This window comes from Parus major, chromosome 2 (assembly GCF_001522545.3).
Source record: "Parus major isolate Abel chromosome 2, Parus_major1.1, whole genome shotgun sequence".
NCBI lineage: Eukaryota > Metazoa > Chordata > Aves > Passeriformes > Paridae > Parus > Parus major.
The window spans coordinates 113,600,426-113,620,045 of record NC_031769.1 but is presented as its reverse complement, the minus strand read 5'-3'; the positions used below and the strand labels follow the sequence as shown (position 1 = coordinate 113,620,045).

The following is a 19,620-nucleotide window of genomic DNA, read 5'->3' as shown; positions in this document are numbered from 1 at the left end:
TGCTGTTGTGAAGGCTTCAAAAACATAGATAAATTACTTAAGATGAGCCTCTGTTAAAAAAGGCACAAGGCATAAATCAGCTTAGAGCATCTTTAAAACACTTTTGGTTTGTAACTTGGGGCAATGAGGGAATATGAAACAGCTCGAGAACATCATGCCTTCACATTTCGAGTCCTCCTTGTCCAGGCTTAACTGCCACAATGCAAAAATGCCATTTTCCAAGTCTGCCTAAAAGAAAACACCTCCAAAAACAGCTCCTGGGATGTGGGAAAACAACTTATTCTTGACTAAAATAAATACCAAGTTAACTGTTTTAGTCAACAGCAAAACTTCAAACAAACTGTTATGTACCAGCTGTGATTAAACATCCCAAATACTCCTCTGTTTTAACATACAATCACAAATAATAAAGAATGTTTCTTTGCTGTACCCACTACCATATAAAGTTGGTAACTGAATAAATACTCACATTTCAGGGTATCTACTCAGAAGGTAACACAGTTTCACACCACATACTTTAAAAGGGAACAGCCTAAACTTTACTGTGGTTTATACAGCAGAAAAAAACCCCTTCAAGGATAAGTGCAGAGCGAAGAATGAAGACTAATACCAAAATAGCTCCTGTTCCTAACACCTTTCTGATCCTGGCTGAGACAATCTACTCGTACCTCGGACGCATGGTGGCAGCCAGCCAGCCAGATGACTGGTGACTTAATATACAAGTTCATGTGGGCTCTGACACAGACAAGGGCATTAACTCTGAAGTCTCACCAGTCAGCCTTCATATTCAAAACCCATCAAATGAGTCATGGCTACATTATGGGACTTTTTTTTAACACTTTATGCCTGCTTTCTTTTGTTCTGAACAGCTTTCACTGTAGAATGTTCTCATTAAATATGCATGCTTTTTATAGGAAAAGTTGTGATCAATTGATGCGTAGGTAAAGTATAAAAAAAACTTAAATGAGTATGACGCTATGATAAATACTGTAATAGTCTCAGATTCACAGATTAAAAGACTGGCATATATATATCTTGTTTCTTTCTACTGCTGAAGGCAGTTCTCACAATAAACAAGGCTTTGGGCCAAATTAAGCCTTTGAGAACAATAAATATGTATAAAATACATGTATGTGCAAGCAAAGGATATATTGAATTCTACCAGGCTGAATAGCTTCAGTTTCATTTTGAAAGCCATTTAAAATAAAAGCCGGTAGATGAAACAAAGAATCCACCCAAACATGAAGGCTCCAGCATCTTTGTTGAAAGAACAATAGCATAATACTCCTCATCCCTCTACCTTGTTGCAAGAGAACCATCAAGATAGTTACTGCTGTGATCATATTAAAGAATACTTCATAAAATTATTCTTTAAATTGATGAATATGTACAGATTTATCTTCATATGCTAATAGACATGCTCGTAGAAATGCTCTAATTCAATTGCTCGGCAGAAAACATTCCAATAAAAGAAATATTTCTATTAGCATAACAAAGGGCAACCAGTAAAATCACTCTCATGCACAGGCTCAAAATTTCAAATGAAAGCAATATTCTCATACCAATACACCCTATTTTTGAACCGAACCCACTCTAACAATATGTTTTGTCATCTGATGGCTCTCCCACCAGAGTACACATGATATTAACGAAAGCAAGATCAAATTAAACAGATGACATGATTAACAGTATTCATTTCATGCATGACTCTTTTTACCGGAGAGATAAAGACCTGAAAGTAATTACCACCAAGTAAAACTCCTTCACTGACCTCTCTGCTCCCAGCTAGCAGTCCTTAAGTACTGATGCTTTGCAACAAAGACCGGTGCCTTTCATCTGTGGGCTTTCTTTTACGCTACAAGCTGAGCACCTCTCCCTTTGCATGCACGCAGTACCTCTGTATCTATGTCTGTAATGCAGCATAAAGATTACTGGGGAAACCTATCAAACCGGCAGGCAGCAACCCCGGCCGCCAATAAGCGGGAGGCACATGCAGAATCCAGCACATGCTCGCTGAGGCTCGCTGGCTGGCACCGCTGTGAGCAGGCTGCTAATCTAATTATAGCCCTTCGCCAAGCACAGGGCTGCTGAGGCACGGCGCGGAAACACAGCCCGCCACATCACACCTTGCAGCCCACAGCAGCCGCATCTCGGACTGCTATTTGTCTGGCTGCGTGGCAATCAAATTCCCGCCTGGGTTTGTTTTTCTGTCGTTGTTGTGGTTGTTGTTGTTTTCCTGCGTGATTCACCTATGAGGGGGTTTGTTTCCATCTCTGAAAACAAGGATCTATTTCGGCGTGCCCTTTGAGAAGCTGACCACTTGTAGTTTGCTGTGCCTATTTCAAGGAGACAATAAAATGAAGCTGCCAGTAGGAACTCTTGTTTTGAATGTACACATTGCCAGCACCACACAGAGCAGATCTCAGGTTCTGTGCATTACTACACAGTCCACAACGTGGATCTCAGATGCGAGGCAGCACACGCCTGCTTTCAGCCCTACAGAAGCCAACAGGACCCACTCTGTCGCTTACATTTACCCGTGGGCGGACACCCAGATGATCAGAGGGCTTCTGTGTGCATTGGCACACAAAGTCCTAACTAAGCTTTCACGAGCCTAGGGTGCAAATGCCAAAGAAATTTTTGCCACTATGCAAAACAACTTAAGCCATTAAGGAAAATACTTACCTTGAGCAAAGACTACTTAGATGTATGAAGAACGAACACAACTAATTCCTACACGCTTACTTATGCTTATTTTATAAATAAGTCCGCAAAACAAAGGAGTGTTATGATCCAAGAAAACATTGTGTATTTGAACGATGCTGGGAGCTTCTACAACATCAGGTAAATAATTATGAAAAAAAGATACAGACGTTTGTTTAGTCTTCCTTGGTAGTACACTTCAATTAATCCTCAGTATGTTTAGCACAAACAGAAAAACACTCTTCAGATATTTCCTGTTCCCCCATGGTTCATAAAATCACCTAAGCTCTACACTGACCAAAAGGTTTTCAAACATCAGCGACAAAGATGGAAATACGCAGCCTATCAGAAAAACCAGTTGTGGTGCCAGCTCTCTCTAGTGAGATACAATACATTTGTCATGACTGATACTACAAAAATATCATAATGCTACAGCATTATGTACATACAAACTACAATGCATTTTTAAGACATTTCACTAAGTTACACATAAACCATATCCATAAACATTACACTAGCAAGATCATGAACCCCACTGCCATAACAAATTCCACTGTGCCCACACTGGCATTTTTCATAATTCTTTACTCTTATCACCAGCACCATACAGTATCAGGCACAGTCCAAGAGCATGACATTAAAGGCAGTCTATAAACACTTTCTAGCTATTATACTTCTTGCAGTACAAAAATTATATTTGGTACTACATAAAATTTTACTAATGGAATAAGATCTCAATAACAGTAACAGTGCAAGACCATATTTACTGGAAATATGTAAATAGCTATGGCACAACTTTCTTAATCTGCCACTGAAAACTGCTCATAAAGAGTTGCTCTGTGCTAGAAGTAGACTTCATTGCTGTAAGAATAATATTTTCAAAGCTATATATGTCTAGAAATAAAAAAGAAATGCAGGAATAGTGACATTTTGCTCCTTGATTCAATGTTCAGTCAACATTAAGTTTTGTGTTTCAATAAAAGAGGGCTGTATTATTACGTCTTTCTTTTTAGATTAATCATCTAAAAAGCTCATCAATTTTTATAAACTTCTTTAAAATACTGTGGAGTATTCCAAATTTGTCAGTCATACTACTTGAAACCAGGAAATAATGTATTTAACGAAGAAAGGCAGGCGAAACAGTAATACGGGGGTTAAAAACATAATTGGAAGAGTTCAAGAGGCATATGAAAAAGATGAAAAATTATTTGATAATCAGATCCAAAATGTTTTTCTAACATTTTGCCAAATGTTAGAACAGGGGAATAAGACCAATAAAAGTTTTTACCCTAGTCCTCTGATTATTGGGAATACTCACACTTGCTAAGCAAAAGAAAAAGATGTACAAATACAAACAAGTAATAAAGTCAAAGAGACTCAAATAATTCTTTTAATCTAATCCCCATTCATAAACTACAAAGGCATACATGACACTTGAAAAACTGACCAAAAAACTGAAACAGGAATTAACCATTTGCTATGGGACTCTCAGTTTTGGCTCTCTCCCATGCAAGCTGCTAAGCCTACATGTGTGTCCCCCCTCTGCCCAGCAGCTGTGTCCCCAAGCCCTTGCTGCTTCACCCTTTCTGAGCACAGCTCCCCAGCAGCCAGCCTCTGTGTCCCTCCACGGAACTGCTGCCTCCAAAGGCACGTTCACCCACAGCCCCAGCAAGGGCTGTCCTGGCAGCACACTCTCAACACACCACTGCAGGAGGGTGTTTATTCTAGGAGATGCTTTCTTTTTTAAAACCTGATGGTAGCAGCTGTAGGTCAAGGACCCACAATCAGTTGCAAAGGTGCATTTCAAGAAACACCTATTTGTCTCTGCAACAGAATCAATACTCACTAAACCTCTGTGCTTAGCTTTGCAGAGCAGCCAGAAGAGTGCCAATGGCTATGTCAATTTTTACACTTGCTTTTAACCATTGTGACGATGTGCTGGGTTCAGGAAGGTATGGGGAACTGGCTAACATTTAGAGACAGCAGTCATTCACAAGAACCCACATTTGGCAATGGCAGATGGCTAAAATTCCAACTGAGGACAATGCAGAGCTCCACCAGCCTGCCCTGCCACCCGTGGTGATGGCACACGAGCACCTGGACCAAGCACTGGACCTGTGACAGTATAGAGCCATCTATAGATGTGCCAGCAAGAGAAGCCAAGAGAGGTTTCATAAGGACACAGTCACAAGAGACTCATCAAGTCCCAGAGAACACAGGTTTCATGAGGACACAGTCACAAGAGACTCCAGCAAGCCTCTGTTGGAAATGAACAAATTGTGAAAGGTACACAAGTTGGCCAATATTCGGCAGACTTTCATCGAAAGCAAAAGCTTGTCCCTGGCACAAGTTACTCGCCTGAGCTAAGCTTCAAGTTCCTGCTCCTCCGCATGGAAACAGAAGGTCTCTACAACATTTTTAGCAATTATAAGCAAGTTAGGCTTTCTCTAGCTCAGCTACTTGACAGAAGAATTTCAATTAAAATTTTCCAAAACCATATGGTCCGAGGCAGATGCCCATCACAGAGGGGAGGAGAGAGGAAAACCTATGAGGGTATGATGAATTCATCATATGATACTAAAGCCAGCTTCCTACAGTGAAAACTGTCTAGCTAGCACATTAATGAATTTTACACTTCATTTAGGTATTAACAAAGTGTATTAACAAAGAGATTACTATTTTGGGAACAACTAACTTTTTACTATATTATTGTTATGTGAGAACTTCCATATCCAATTGTTTTAATGCAAGAATATCTTAAAAATTTCTGATGTATCTTACAACTGAACAGGTTTCACTGGATACTACTTAACCTTTAGCTTAAAAATGTATCAAATATTGCTTGCAAACTGCTACCTCAGTTAATTAGGTTTTGCCAAGTATAGTAAGCATATGGAATGAAAATGAGCTGGGCAAAATGGCTGGTGAATCAACATGCTGCATTTCTAAAAGCAATAGTGTGTATATTTCCAAGCTGTAGCCTTGAGAGGTTGAACTGAACCAATTATTCTAATGAATATTTTACTTGGCTTGATGCATTCATTAGACTTTTAGAAGTTAAACCATCCCATGGTTATGTTTACATAACAATAATATCTTAAGATTTCTGACATTCACACAATTTAAAAGATAAGAGGACAGTTTTCTCTTCCACTAATAATTTTACATTCCAGTCTTCCTTTCCAAATAAATTTAGAATTATTTTCTTTTTCTTCTGAAAACTACCTTTGATTCCACAATAGCTATTTGCTGAGCACTTTCCTTTCTCAGCAAGTATATGGGAAGTCTGCCAACTGGTGACAAACTCATCACTAGGCCCATCATCATTTATGGAGGAAAATAAAACATGGGCCTAGTGTTTGCTGTATAAACTTTTCTCTGGAAGTCACAAATGCCTTGAGGTTGGCACTCAGCATGAACCAACTTATTTTCATTTTGTGTAGCACTGGGACATTTCTTGGTTTACCCCACTTTTGATTGGTAAGCAAGCAGTTACCCATCCACATGTGTGCATTTGTCAATGCTCTCAATCGTGTTTTGAAGTTGGACAGATAACCTGGAACTTCAAGCTTTTTCATTCAAATATGCTCATTATATCCATAAACACCCCAGACAGAACTCCACTGTAAGCTTAGTAACATGCAGAGATGTCTTTATATTTATGACAGAGACTCGCTGCAGGATGCCACTAAGATTGATCCCTACAGACTATTTTTATAGCATTCTTATTCACTTTTATCTCAGAAACAGAAAACTCAAAAAAAATCCCCACACCCACATTCCATCCCTCACCTCCACAGACCTACGGGCTAGCAGTATCTTCACTGCAGACCTAACTGACTGAAATGATGACACCAGTCCATCACTGCCACCTTGGAGAGCCAGGGGAGGAGCAGTTCAGCTGTCAGTGAGATGTGTTTCATCCTACTGCTGATGGATGTGACATTAAAGGATCTCAAGTGAAGCCTGAAAGAGGTTTACTACGCTGGGCACTTGCACTTTGGACACAAAACCAAACATGGAATAACACAGCATTATTCTGCTTTTATGAACACACAAATCCCAAACAAAAGGTCATGTGAAAGATTTCACATCATCCTGAGACATGCTTACCTTCACATACTACCCAACACATCTCCATACCAATGTCAACTTGCTATTCTCCTCCCCAAGTTCCATCCATTTTTCCTTCAGTGCAAGGTTTCCCTCACATCCATACCATATTTCAGCAGTCACCTTCAAACTACACAGATATGCTTTGTGCCCTCTTGTATTTCCACCTTGCTTACTTTTTCCCTCCACTTCCTTTCCTCACAGCTGCCAGCAGAGGTGCAGTATGAACCGTCCATTTCATAAGGTGTAACACCTGTCAGCACAACCGAGGCCTTCTCAAAACCAAAACATGTGTGCCTTGTGGCCACCATTTCACAGCCTCTGGCTGACCAGCTAGATGGCCACAAAAGCTGGTGAACCACAGAAAGGGACCACACTGTTTACAGGAAGCACAGAAATAGCTTTAAACAGTGTGTTCAGAACTTGGACCCCATGTAATGCATGACTCAACTCACACAGAACCAATGATCATGACCCTGGGAGTCAAAGATTGGAAAATATGTTACAGAAAAAACCAGCCTCTGCTTCCAAATGATTAAGTGAGAAAGACACATTTGCAGACCAGAACAAACAAGTTTTAAGAAAAGTTCCATTAAAAAAAAAACAACAAAAAATCCAAAAGAAAGCCCCCCACGACTGATGTAAGAGGTTGAAGTCCTAACACAAGGTATAAAGGTAGCAAAAGTTAACTGCTTAAAAACAAGGAGACGGGAGGTTAAAACTACACTGGAACAAGCCACAAAAGAGCTTCATAAGTGGAGACACATTTTTTGTAGTTGCTGGTGGAAAATAGGGACCCTGAGAGCATCACTTAAGCCAGAGAGCTGATAGACAAGTACTGATTTCCCTAGTGGAAGGAGCAGAAAAATAGAGCTTGCAATATAATAAGTAAACTTCCAGCACCTTCACATTATTAATCTTCCTCACCCCTGCTGGCATTTTCTTCTTCTCTATTTAGTAGTGTGCTCACTATGATCACCTTGCTGAAATAGGTGACACAACCTCATGTTTAGTACATCCAACTGAGATAAGATTGGCCTTGGGAAAACTTTAAATACAAGTCTTCCACTAGAGGACAGGTGTAATTTTTCAAAAATGCTGTGCTGCAAAGAATGCAAAGGCTGAAAGATGAAGTATTTCTCCCTTTGAAGAAAATACTCTGTCAGACCTGCTCACTTCTGTAATTAAGAATGTTATTTCCAATTCTCAGTAGAAAGAGCAGCTCCAAGGTTTTCTTTGATCTTCTGTGATGACAGTGAAGACCCATCAGGCTCTCTAAACCCTATTGGGGTTTTTTTTATTCTTCAAAGACTGTTTTTCAGTTTCTTACCTCTCTCTATGTGAGAAGGTGTTTATGGTGAGCTGCAAGATGCAACAAGAAAGCAAGTCAAGGTGCAACCGTTGGAACATGAAGTGGTTCTCTGCAGACACTAATGCATACAGGCACTTGCACAAAACCCTCCTTGCTGCCAGGCAGCTCTCTGGGAGCTCAGAGATTGCACATCTTTGAGACTACAAGTCTACAGTCCACACCCATAATCCAGGATTTCAGAGCAACTCCAAGATCTTATTACTTTACACCAGAATTGAAGATATTTAGCACAATGAATCCCAGAAGAAAACTATGCAATGGCTTTGGTTACCACAGAAATCAAGGCTAACAAGTTTGAAGACACCCATTAAATGTCAAGCCCTTTTAGCCAAAAGTAAAATAAATTTAGATTTTAATCTTAGAAAGATTATAATTACATTTCTAGAAATTGCATCCATATAAAACAACTGTGACTCGCCATACTGGAACCTAGTCTCACGGTCTTCTTACAAGAAGCCAGAAGCATTTTGCTGGCACAGATGAAAAGCCTCTCCAGGAAGAGAGATTTAATTATTTAACAGAGCAAGCCAAAAGTTCTTTCATGAAAGAGTCATCAGGACTCTTATTGCATATAATGCTCCTGAAGAAGAACATACTTTCATCTTGGGCAGCCTGTACACCTAGCAAGTTAAATTTTGCTGAGCTGATAAGATCCCCTTACCCTTCTTCCAAGACCTGCTTGATGCTTTTGTCCAGTCCTCTAATGTAAAATGAGCACACAGGTCACATAAGGGCTATAAAACCAGCATAAATGGAGACAAATGAGTGGCCATTCCTCAAGCTGAGTGGCTCCCACCCCTTCCTTTCCATCCTTTTCTGAACATCTGAGCATACGCTTCCCTCCCTGCATACTGCTCCAGCTAAGGTGAAGGGGGAAGTGCTGACCCTACCAAAACTAGCATGAGAGCTAAGAAGCGCTCTGAAGAAGACAGGAAATGTGCACTAGGGGAATTCTGCCACATTCTGGGGACAAATTACTTACTGTTCTGCCTTCTCAAACCTTTCTTGGGCAAAGCAGCAGGCCTTTTTTTCATCTTCCTTTCCTGGTCTTGGGAGGAAAAGAAAGGTTTCCAATTTCCCAGAAGCACATGTCTGCATGGCACAGTAGCCTCTGTCATCACGTGTAATACTACTGGTGTCAATAAACAATTTCTTCAGGAGGCAATTCTTATGAAGTGCCCCAACTGGACAGAATCTTACAGACCTTTGTCCCAGATGCAACTCCACTGCACTTCCAGAACAAGTTTCTAAAGGCACAAGCATTAGAATTTTCAGTTTTAAATTAAGCAAATTGCAAATACATAACAATCTCCATCTCACAGACACTGTAATTTAACACTGCTTACACACACATTGTGTTAGGGGGCATTCATTATTTTGTCAAGAATTTATATCAACATAAGACTAGGAAAAATCAGGGTATGATGTAATGGTTACAGGCCTGAACCTGGTGGTCACTGTAAACTCACATATGGTTTGCAAGCACCAACACATACAGCAAGTATAACTCAGCTTTTCTAATTATGTACCCAGTGAAGCTCAGCACATTTTTGAGATCATTGATTTCCCACTAAATCAAGTGGACAACTCTAAATAGTGAGTCCTAAAGTCCTAAACTTTAGGAAGTAGGAAGGGAAATCAGTAATCCTATACAACATAACCTTAAAAGCATAACAGGAACCCTTTTTGTCTCTAAGAAAGCAAGCACAAGCAGGGGAAGATAAGGTCAAAAGGTGAGCACTCAAAACTAAGTGAAGCCAGAATTGGGCCTTTCAGTCAGTCTCAAACATTTATCTCCTGCATGTTCTATAACAATGCAATCTTTACTGACATGAGCCAAAAAAGTCTCTTCTTGATGTCTGCTTTAATCAGGATTTACAGAAGAAGCTGCTCCAAAAGTAATCCTCAAATAAAACAGACACTGATATTTTCAAAATATCAATGCAAATTCCAGTAGTCTGTAGTCAAAACATAAGCAGTACAACCACAGTAAAAGGGCTGCTAGAAAAATTAAACACTAGCAAGTTTCAGAGTTGCCCAAGTGTTTAAATTGAACTTCACTGTACACATTATTTGTATTCTATTAAAAAACTGCATAACTATGAAAAATGGCGTAACTTGAAAAATGGTATGACTTGAAAAACGTTGTAATTTCTATACTCAGTTGGACTACTGCTGGCAATCCCACCATATCCCACTCACTAGCATGGCTATTCCTATTGAGAAGGACTGAGTGGAAGCAGTGTGAATAACCCTGCACACAGAACTCAGTTTTCATGCTCATCAGTTCAGCGCTTAGGCTGCAGCATGTGCATGGCTAACTTGCAAAAATCTAGTAATTTATCTCACTTACAGTGTTCAGGCTGTTCAGAGTGCATACAACTTCCCTGGATATAATTCTGTATCTGTTTCATTTAAAACAAACTGAAACAGCTTTGACATATTGATGTTGGGAAGAATCTACAAGACCCATTTTCTCTTGGGACACTCCAGATATAATAAACTCTTTTAGTAAACAAGTACACTACATCAAGTAAAAGTAGCTTCTACTATTGTTTTGCATCACATCAATAAAATGAGACCAAAACCCAACCAAATTAGATGTAGGATTTCTTTTTTAAAATTCTACGCTCTATGTTCGAGCAAAGAACTATCTCACAAATCTGTCTTCATTCAGAACTTGGGATTTAAATTGACTTTCACACACCTAAGAGTGCATAAAGAAAGGTCTGAAAATTATCTGTCATGTTCTGCAGTATTCACATCATTTTTTTGCATCTCTGTGTACTTATTATTTCAATACTCAAAGCTAGTGAAAGAAAAAATTTAGAGTAAAACGAGAGATTCCTCAAAGTCTTCCCAATTATATTGTATATTAGAACATTTCATGTCTCCCAACCCTTGACATTCCTCCAGCCTTACTGCAGCTGAGTCTGAGTTAATGTTTGGCAGAACTTACAGGTAACTTCCTCAAGTAAATAAAAATACAAAGCTAACTAACTGGAAATAAGTGAGCTGGCCTGGATATTAAAAAATAAAAGTCTAAAATCTGTAGAAGCTGCTGGTGGTGAAGGAGATGCATGTCTGCACTTGTGAAGTACACTATGTCAGAAAATGCCTATACACAACAAAAACAAAGGAAATCAAAAAAGCATATGTCAAAGAAGAAAAATGCAACAAAAATGCACATAAAAGGTATTAATAGGCAGAGAACTCCAGAAAACAAAGAATGCCTCCCAGGTGGCAATATATCTTTGCTCACCTCATCAACTTGCAAAGCCTGCTGCAGGCAGATCTACACAACTTGTGAGGAAAACAGTAGAATTGTCATTGTTGTATAGATTATTTGCATCTCACTATTACAAATCTCAGGGGGACTTAAAAATAACTACTTTGAAAACAAAATTATCCAGGCAAGATCCTTCCCAACAGCAACACTAACAGCAGCTCATACTTGCCAACTGCATTTCTTGTACTGTAGACATAACTATTTTTACAGACAGACAGATTTAATTTACATAGTCTTCTAGGCAGTGAGATGGAAAAAAGAGTATTGATTTCTTGTCTGAACCCCTGCAATTCAGCACTTTGATAGAATTAGCTAGAAGGGCTGACCCCCCCACCGTGGTTAAAGACCAGGCTCTGTGGCACACAGCAATCCCTCTGTGGAGAAGGAAAGTAGCTAAGGCAGGGTCAAGCCTTGGCAAAGACCAACCACCAAAATGAAGGCACTGCTGCAGGTAGCAGAGAGAAGACATCTCTTCTTAGAAATAGTATCACCTCCAGCTGAAAAGCACAGCCTGTTTGTTGGCAGCTGGGGTCAAGTTGTGCTGTGTTTGAAGGTGCTGTGACAGGAGACTGAGAATTTATCCTCCATATGTCTTGACCATCCCAAGAGAAATCCTGCAGGGACTGCATGCGTGAGAACCTTGGGAACACTTCCCACATTGTTTTGGGTGTTTGTTTTTCTAAACATTAATTAAACTCACCGTAGCCTACCACTGAGAAAATGAAGACAGAAACAAGGATAAGAAGATAGAACAAAGCTAAAGATAGGTATAGTTACCTGATGCTTTAGATAACTGGTGAGTCATTTGCGCACTTGCACTAGTATTAAAGCATTCAAAAATTAAAGGCTGCTGTCATGCAATCTATAAAAGAATGAAAGACTACACAGGCTACATCTCACAGATCCCTTCTGCCCCACACCCCCCTCTTGCCAAGATTTTCTTTAGTTTTTTTTACAAGATAAATCAATTTATTTCTTTGTATAAAGTTCTTTAATACAAGGAGTACCATTAATTTGAAGAGACTCAAAATATTAAGCTAACAAGATATGGAGCAAACATCATTTAGGATACCTTCTCCTGCTTCCCTTAACACTGATAGTTAAAATGTGGACTATGACTTAAATAGATGAGTGCAGTACCTTAGTATAATCAAAAGCAATTGTCCAAGAAAATGTCATCTAATACTTGCAATTTAAAATTATCTTGCAATCTGATCTAGAGAATAAAGAAAACAGACATCATTCAGGTGAGTCAACATCTTCATTACAGGTTGCCTATTGCAGTGAAAAAAGTGAATGAGCATTCCAAAAGGCGTTCCTGTAGAAATGAGTTATTAAGATGCAACTTGAAACAGTCACAAAGTAAGCATTGTTTATATAGATTTATTCATTTCTTTGAACCTGTTCTTGTTAGCAAAAAACAGAAAGAGGAGACGACAAACAGAAGGCTCTATAGAAGACAATACTCTAAAGCAATTATCCACAGGCAACAGAAGACTTCATTTACAACTGATGCGAATACAGCAAGCTTGGAAATCGGACTGATTACACTTTAATGCCAAACAGTTCCAGATAAACACAACTTAAATCACATTAAAATTACTGATTTTTGGCTGAGGCCATGTATTTCGGTCTTTCTTCATTTGAGCAGTTCACTCTAGACTGTTTCTGATCAAATATTGTTTATACGACACAGGAGAAAATACTTCATTTCTTTGAAAACTTAGAACACCTAACCAAGTATAATTTACAAATTGTGGCTGTAACAGGCAGCAGCAATACAAAAGACACAGTGATAATATTTCTTAACTTTTTTTTGTTAAACAGATCTATGCAAAAACATGTTTCTTTCTGGAAAATGCTTTACAGATCAGAAAACTATTTTGAAGATGTTGACCATGTAAGTCAGGGAAGGCCAACTCCATTTTCAAATTGTGTATTTATCTAGCACAAGTATTTATACTTAAGCCTATTAAGACGTCTCTTAATAAGAAACTTTCCAATTGTTGGGAGTAACAAGCTCTTCTCATTACATTGTGCTATTGTAGGAGGACTTGGGACAATGGTGGAAAAAGAATCAGCCGCAGAAGAGTTCAGAGAATTTATTTTCTATTCTTTGTACTCTCCGGACTTCAAGAGATCACAGAGCCTAGTACCAGTTATTCTGGAAGAAATAAATAGGGATTCTTTTCATTCAACACATCTTCTAAGAAACAGGCCTAGGTGGAAACATTTAATTTCACTGCAGAGCAGGTAATTCTGGATCATCCACTACCACCACCAATACATTAGCTGCCCTTATGGAAGGATAGAGACCATCTTGAAAAGCTACATTTGGTGCCATGATGCAGCTTCTGGTAAGCTGGGAGACAAGTCCAGAACTGGAAATGACAGTGGTAAAAGTACAGGACTGAGGTCCTCCACTGGAAGTTCACTTACAGCTCACCACCTTGCAGATAAAGAGAGCTGCTTCCTCCATAAAGGAGAGGTGCAGGAGTTCTTGGTGCAGAAAACACGCAGCCACTGCCTTCTGAACAGCTCAATGCCCCATATCACTACTGGTCAGCGCTAACCAGGGTTCAGTCAAAAACCCACGATGGGCACTCAATACTCAAGATCAACAGTCAATTGATTAATTTGATCTACAGGCCACATTTGGTACATCAAGTCCCTTATGGAATCATATCTAGTGGATGCAACAGGAGGGTTATACCACCCAATGTCTCAATTCTGTAAACCCTCTCACTCAGACAGGGCCCCAAAAGCCTTTTTGTTAAATAAAAATTAGCTGCATCACAAGACTTAAATTTCTTCAAAATAGAGAGAAGATTCAATGTAATTAGAACAAAAACAACCTCTTTCACATACTACGTGTTTTTGGAATATCCTTCCTCATAAATTTAAGTTTAATCTTCCTTATAAAAATCTTACAAGGGCCAGAATTTGTTTGTTTTTAGGTTTTATGGCTCTTTCAGGAAAGTACTAAGATCACATACCTACTATTTTGACGGTGTACCTCTGGTAATTAATACAGCTGAAAATGACATTATCTCTGAACATGTATCCACCAAAGAAACAGCAGGAATACCTAGCCAGCATAGTTATTAGGGGTGAAGGTGGAAGAGCTGAGCATCTCCTAGGAGAATAATTTTACAATTGTCACAGCTGAAAGAAAAGCTTCCAAAAGAACAAAGCTTGTAACTCATACTAAGTCACTTCTGCATATCAACACTGACTAGCAGCTGGGATCTTATCAAACTTGATTGTTGGTTTTGGTTTTTCTAAGCATTTAACAATCAAAAATAATCAGAAGAAAAGGTAGAGGCAATCCATATACCTCTGTCCTTCAAGTCATCTTCTCTTGAGAAATCAACTGCAGAATTTCTGGTTGACATGAGACAATGCAAGAGCCACAAAACTGTGTGGTTTTCAGCAGTGACTGCCCAGAGCCACCTGGAAAACAAATAAGAGGTACTACGTGGGTTGTGTCCATGGGTACTTCACTGACCAATATACTGCAGTGTGAATGCCACTGTTCTCCTGTGGGCAGCCAAACAAAACACTGACTCTGACCCCTGGACATTCATAAATGTGCTCAAAGATTCTTCTTCCTATCAACATTTTGGAACACCTTAAATTGAAGGCCACATACAGTGCAGGCAAAACAGTGCTGAAAAAGACAACTTATTTCTCTTTCTCCAGCTGATGACCTTAATATGACTAATTGTCTGAGGAAAAGCAAAATGCTGAATGACAGAACTCCAGCAAGGACCAAATAAAGCCCAGAAATATCTCAAGAAGCAGCAAGAAATGGTGATGATCTGTTTACAGAAGTTTGTGTAAACTGAATGAAAGTCTAAGACTTAAGAAGGATAGAGTTCCCTGCATGACTTCATGCTAAAGAGACTTTCTTGTAGTTTTTTGAAGTGCAACTGTATACCAGCTAGACACAATGATGTGATTGTCATCCACTGACCTCTCTCAGTATCACAGCAAGCTTTGTGGTCCTGTTTTTCCCCCATCATCAACTTCAGCTATGGTTCACCAGTATCACAATAATACAGCTGGGCCTGTAATTCTCAGAGAAGTGTGAAATGAGCTGACACCAAATAAATAAACAAAGGAGATCACTCTAGTGATGAATGAATGATTCATCTTACAAGATCTTGTCCCTTCTCCTCTCTGCCTCTTGCAACTTTACAACTCTTCATTTTTGAGGGGACTGACAATTTTGGGCATGTCTTTAACTGTCAGAAATACCCTGCCAGACCCTCTCATTTCACTGCTTCTCTCACGAGCACTCTGCAGATCTGTATCCCTCTTCTGGACTTTGCAACACTAACCCTACTTCAAAGACACAGCTCAGAGGGCCATATCTCCCTCCGCTGCTTTGCCATCCACATGCTGTCCACCGCCCTCCATCTCTACTTTTCCCTCTCCACCAGTGTGTCTGCAATGCTTTCTTCTGGGCAAGCTTTGTTGTCCCTCATTCATTTCTGTGAATATCAGTGACCCCTTCCCTCCCCTCCAACCCTATGCCTGTTTCTCCTTCCCCAAGACTTCCCATGTACACCAACCCACTTTCCCAGCCTCTCACTAACACAAATCTCTCCACTAAGCAGCTTCCAAACATGGTTCAGCAATGCTGCTGAGCAGCACAGCAACCTCAGTCTCACCACCAGCCACCTTCTACTTCCACAGAGCCTCATTTTCCTAGATAGTGGCAGTGCATATATTTAATCTCTAAACTCTGCTATTCTAGTTCTTAAGAACTAGAGTAGCAAAAATAGAAGGAGTAGTAGCAGCATAAAGTGCAAGTTCAGTAATAAAAAACTGCTAAAAATGCAGCCATCAGCCAGAAACAAGGGAAGAATAAAGACCATAGTCTCAGCTATGAGCTGCTGCCATGAAACCACCTGTGAGGGGGTTCTTGAGCAAAAGGCATCTCTGAAAGTGAAAAACACACTACAAAGTATGAACTTTCAGTAAGATGGAGATGTGCAACCCTGTCATCTGAGAAACAGAGTTAAAAGAACAGCAGAACACTTGAATCAGTTGAACAAAGAAAACCACATTTTCAGTTACTTCAGCAGGCAAATAAAATGAGATCTTGCATTTTCCAGAGGTGCACACTGAGTAAAAATCACAATGGCAAGAAAATGTAGTTTGTTCACCCATATTTTGCCTTTCAACCAGCAGGGACATAACTGCTCAAGACACAAACTGGAGGAAACAACTGTTCCTTTAGAGGAACAAGGTTTCTACAGCTCATAGAAAACACACATCAGGCCTATCACATGAACACGTGATGTACCACATATTACCTGCGGCATAACCAGTAAGATGAGCACACACCAGTGAATTCATGCATCACTGTTCTTTTGCATAAGAGCACAGTTATATTTTTTATATCATGTAGCAGAGCTGTAGCACAGCGTAAGAAAAGCTGGTGCCAGCAGAGGGAGGCAGCTGCTCTCCAGGACATGCATCTTCACATTCCCCGATGCACAGTAGGAAGCCAACAACTTTGTTTTTGTGGAAGTGAACTCACCCCTCAGCCATTGTGTAAATGTAGCTTTAAATCAAGCTGTAATTAGATTTTGCTGTATTTAACAAAACCCCTCTTGTGCTTCTCTTTTCCAGCTCTAGACAGGAAAGAAATGTATTTGTGAAAGAAAAAAGAAAAAAGTTTATGCCTCTTCCCAGAGCATGTCCTGGCATGCACGCAAACGCAAATACAAAACCTAAACAATGAGCTTACAGGACACTCAATCTTCACATTATGTAGGAACACAAGGATCTCTCAGCTGGTCCACTGTTAAATGTCAGCTCATTATTATCAATATTCTGCTTCACCACATTAACCTTGTCAAAGGATACTAACAGTCCAACCCTTGGAGTTTAGCGTCTCTTCATAAATTTAATTCACTTGGCAGAAACAGAAGTGGAAAACCTCTGCTAAAGACTCAGGCAAATCAAGACTGCCACGTAGCCCTTCTAGGACAGATTTTTCCCCCCCCCCCCCTCAACTTTTATAGTCATAGCATTCCCATTTTAACTGAACAGCTTTGTCCCCCACTAGCAGTCTTTGTATATACTTTGTATACAATCCAAAATAAAAATGTGTGTGGGTTTTGGTTTTTTTTCAAACCTACTTTACTATAATACATATTGCACGAGGTGGTTTTATTTTGTGCAATTTCTTTATAAACTAAACTGCATAATTCCCCTGCACTTTACTTTTACACTGCCATATGTGGAATTGCACAGAAATGAAGTTGAGTTCACTCAGAATAATAAACAGCTTCAACTGTATTTTGATTACAGGCTTACAAAGAACTTTATGGTGGTGGCAACACTAGTGGATACACAATGGTAAACTGATGCAAGGAAGTCAAAAATACATGCTCAAGGCACACAGCGAGTCAGCTGTTGTTTTAACAACAAAAGGTTTCTGCTCTTAATCTAGACCTTCTCAGTGAGTCAAAACCTACTGATAACTATCTGGTCTTATAAATAAGTTTCAGGTCCTTTAGAAGAAAGGAGAAGAGACAACACAACTGCTAATTACTCACACAGATATTTAACCACTGCCTAAGATAAAATGATTTACAAAGTCACTAATTTTTAGGACAGCCTGAAAAGTGTACCTTTTCTAAACCAACTTATTTTAAGAACATATACTCTTAACAGCCTAATTCTCCACAAATCATCTGTTATGCTGCAAGTTTTAAGAAACCTAAGACTGATTTAGACAACTCAAAAGCTGACCTCATTCAGAAGTCATTTTGCAGTTTCACTTCTAAATGCAAAAGACCAAGGTAAGAACAATATTGGAAGTTGATTATCCTCCTACACATGTAGGAAAATTTTTAAATTTGGTTGTTGTTGGTTGGGGTTTTTTTAGTAGCCAATACTACCTCTATCCTGAAGGATAATGAAGTTTGGTTCAGCACCAATCCAAAATGACAACATGAAAATTCTTGCTATATGGAAAGAGTTTCTGATAAATCATCTCAGCAAAGGCTCACAGTAATTTAATCCTTACTCTATCTTTACTAATACATAAATAAAACAATTTAAACATTCTGTATAAAAGAAACCTAAATTTGGCATAAACAAATAGATTATAGGTAAATTCATTTTGTCTCACCTTCTTTGACAGGAATTTTTCTGTAAGCCTGAAAGTTGTCACAGTATAATGCCATCTACAACTGTGTGAAACATTTTGAATATTAACGTCTAAGCAAGCCAGCAATTCAGAAAAATAAAAGAGAGAAATTCCATAAAGCAGGTAGTGGATGGTATGGCACCCTAACTCGGAAAGGCAAGTTTCTACACAGCCTCTGAAAGTAGAAGCATACAATAGGATTAACCTTATCTTATTTAAGTTTCTTAATAGCAAGACTGCATCCTCCTGATGGCATACTGTTTCCAGCAGGACTCAAATTCCAAGTAAGAGCAATTCTTAAAATAAAGTAGCTATGTCTGGCAGAGCTGGAACCATGAGGACAACATGAACACTCAAACCAGTTTATTCAGGTTTGACTCAAGAGGAAAAACTACATTTCAGGCTAGACAAAAATAAGACCAAACATACCTAAAGAAGCTTCCAGACTACCATTTTTAGGTCATGCCCTGTACTTTTTCCTGTTTTTCAATTCATATGTAAGAAGGTCAGTTCATAAAGTGGATTCCACTGTGGCATTTCAAGTCAGATTATTCTCTACATAATAATTAGTGCTGTTCCTCACATCACTTGCATACTGTTTTGCTAGTCTGAGAATGTTGTGTTTATTTCTGAGAAGCTTTTTTTAATCCCTTCAAAGCACCAGCATCCTAAGCACAGCTATCTCATGCTCCATGAACTTTAGTGCAAATGCTCTAAGAGTTTCTTTTCTTCTTAACAACTTCATTACAGTTTTTACACAGAAATACAGTGCTTGTACTGTAACCATGCAAAGCAAATATTCTGTAGTAAATGTAAGCTTTATTCAAAGTGTAGCTTTAGAAGTCTTTATGGCATACTCCAGCCTGGACTGCCAGCACTAATGCAGAGAAAATGGCAAAAGGAAAACTGTAATGACAGACCTTTCATGCTAACAAGAACTGTGGAATGGTCAAACAGAAAACTTATGGGCCA

At 39.2% G+C, this 19,620-nt stretch overlaps 1 protein-coding gene across 5 annotated transcripts in view; it reads right to left on the bottom strand.

The window, feature by feature from the left end:
- The window catches only part of FAM110B (family with sequence similarity 110 member B), a 111,154-nt gene that overhangs the window by 60,896 nt on the left and 30,638 nt on the right, over positions 1-19,620 (bottom strand). Inside the window, exon 3 of one of the 5 annotated variants that reach the window (XM_015619894.2) lies at positions 14,815-14,930. The exons of 3 other annotated variants lie outside the window; for them this stretch is intronic. The gene's annotated coding sequence lies outside the window, so the exon portion shown is untranslated. Of the gene's footprint in view, positions 1-1,771; positions 1,935-14,814; positions 14,931-19,620 lie in introns of those variants that run through there. One more of the 5 variants, XM_015619896.3, reaches the window with a different exon arrangement.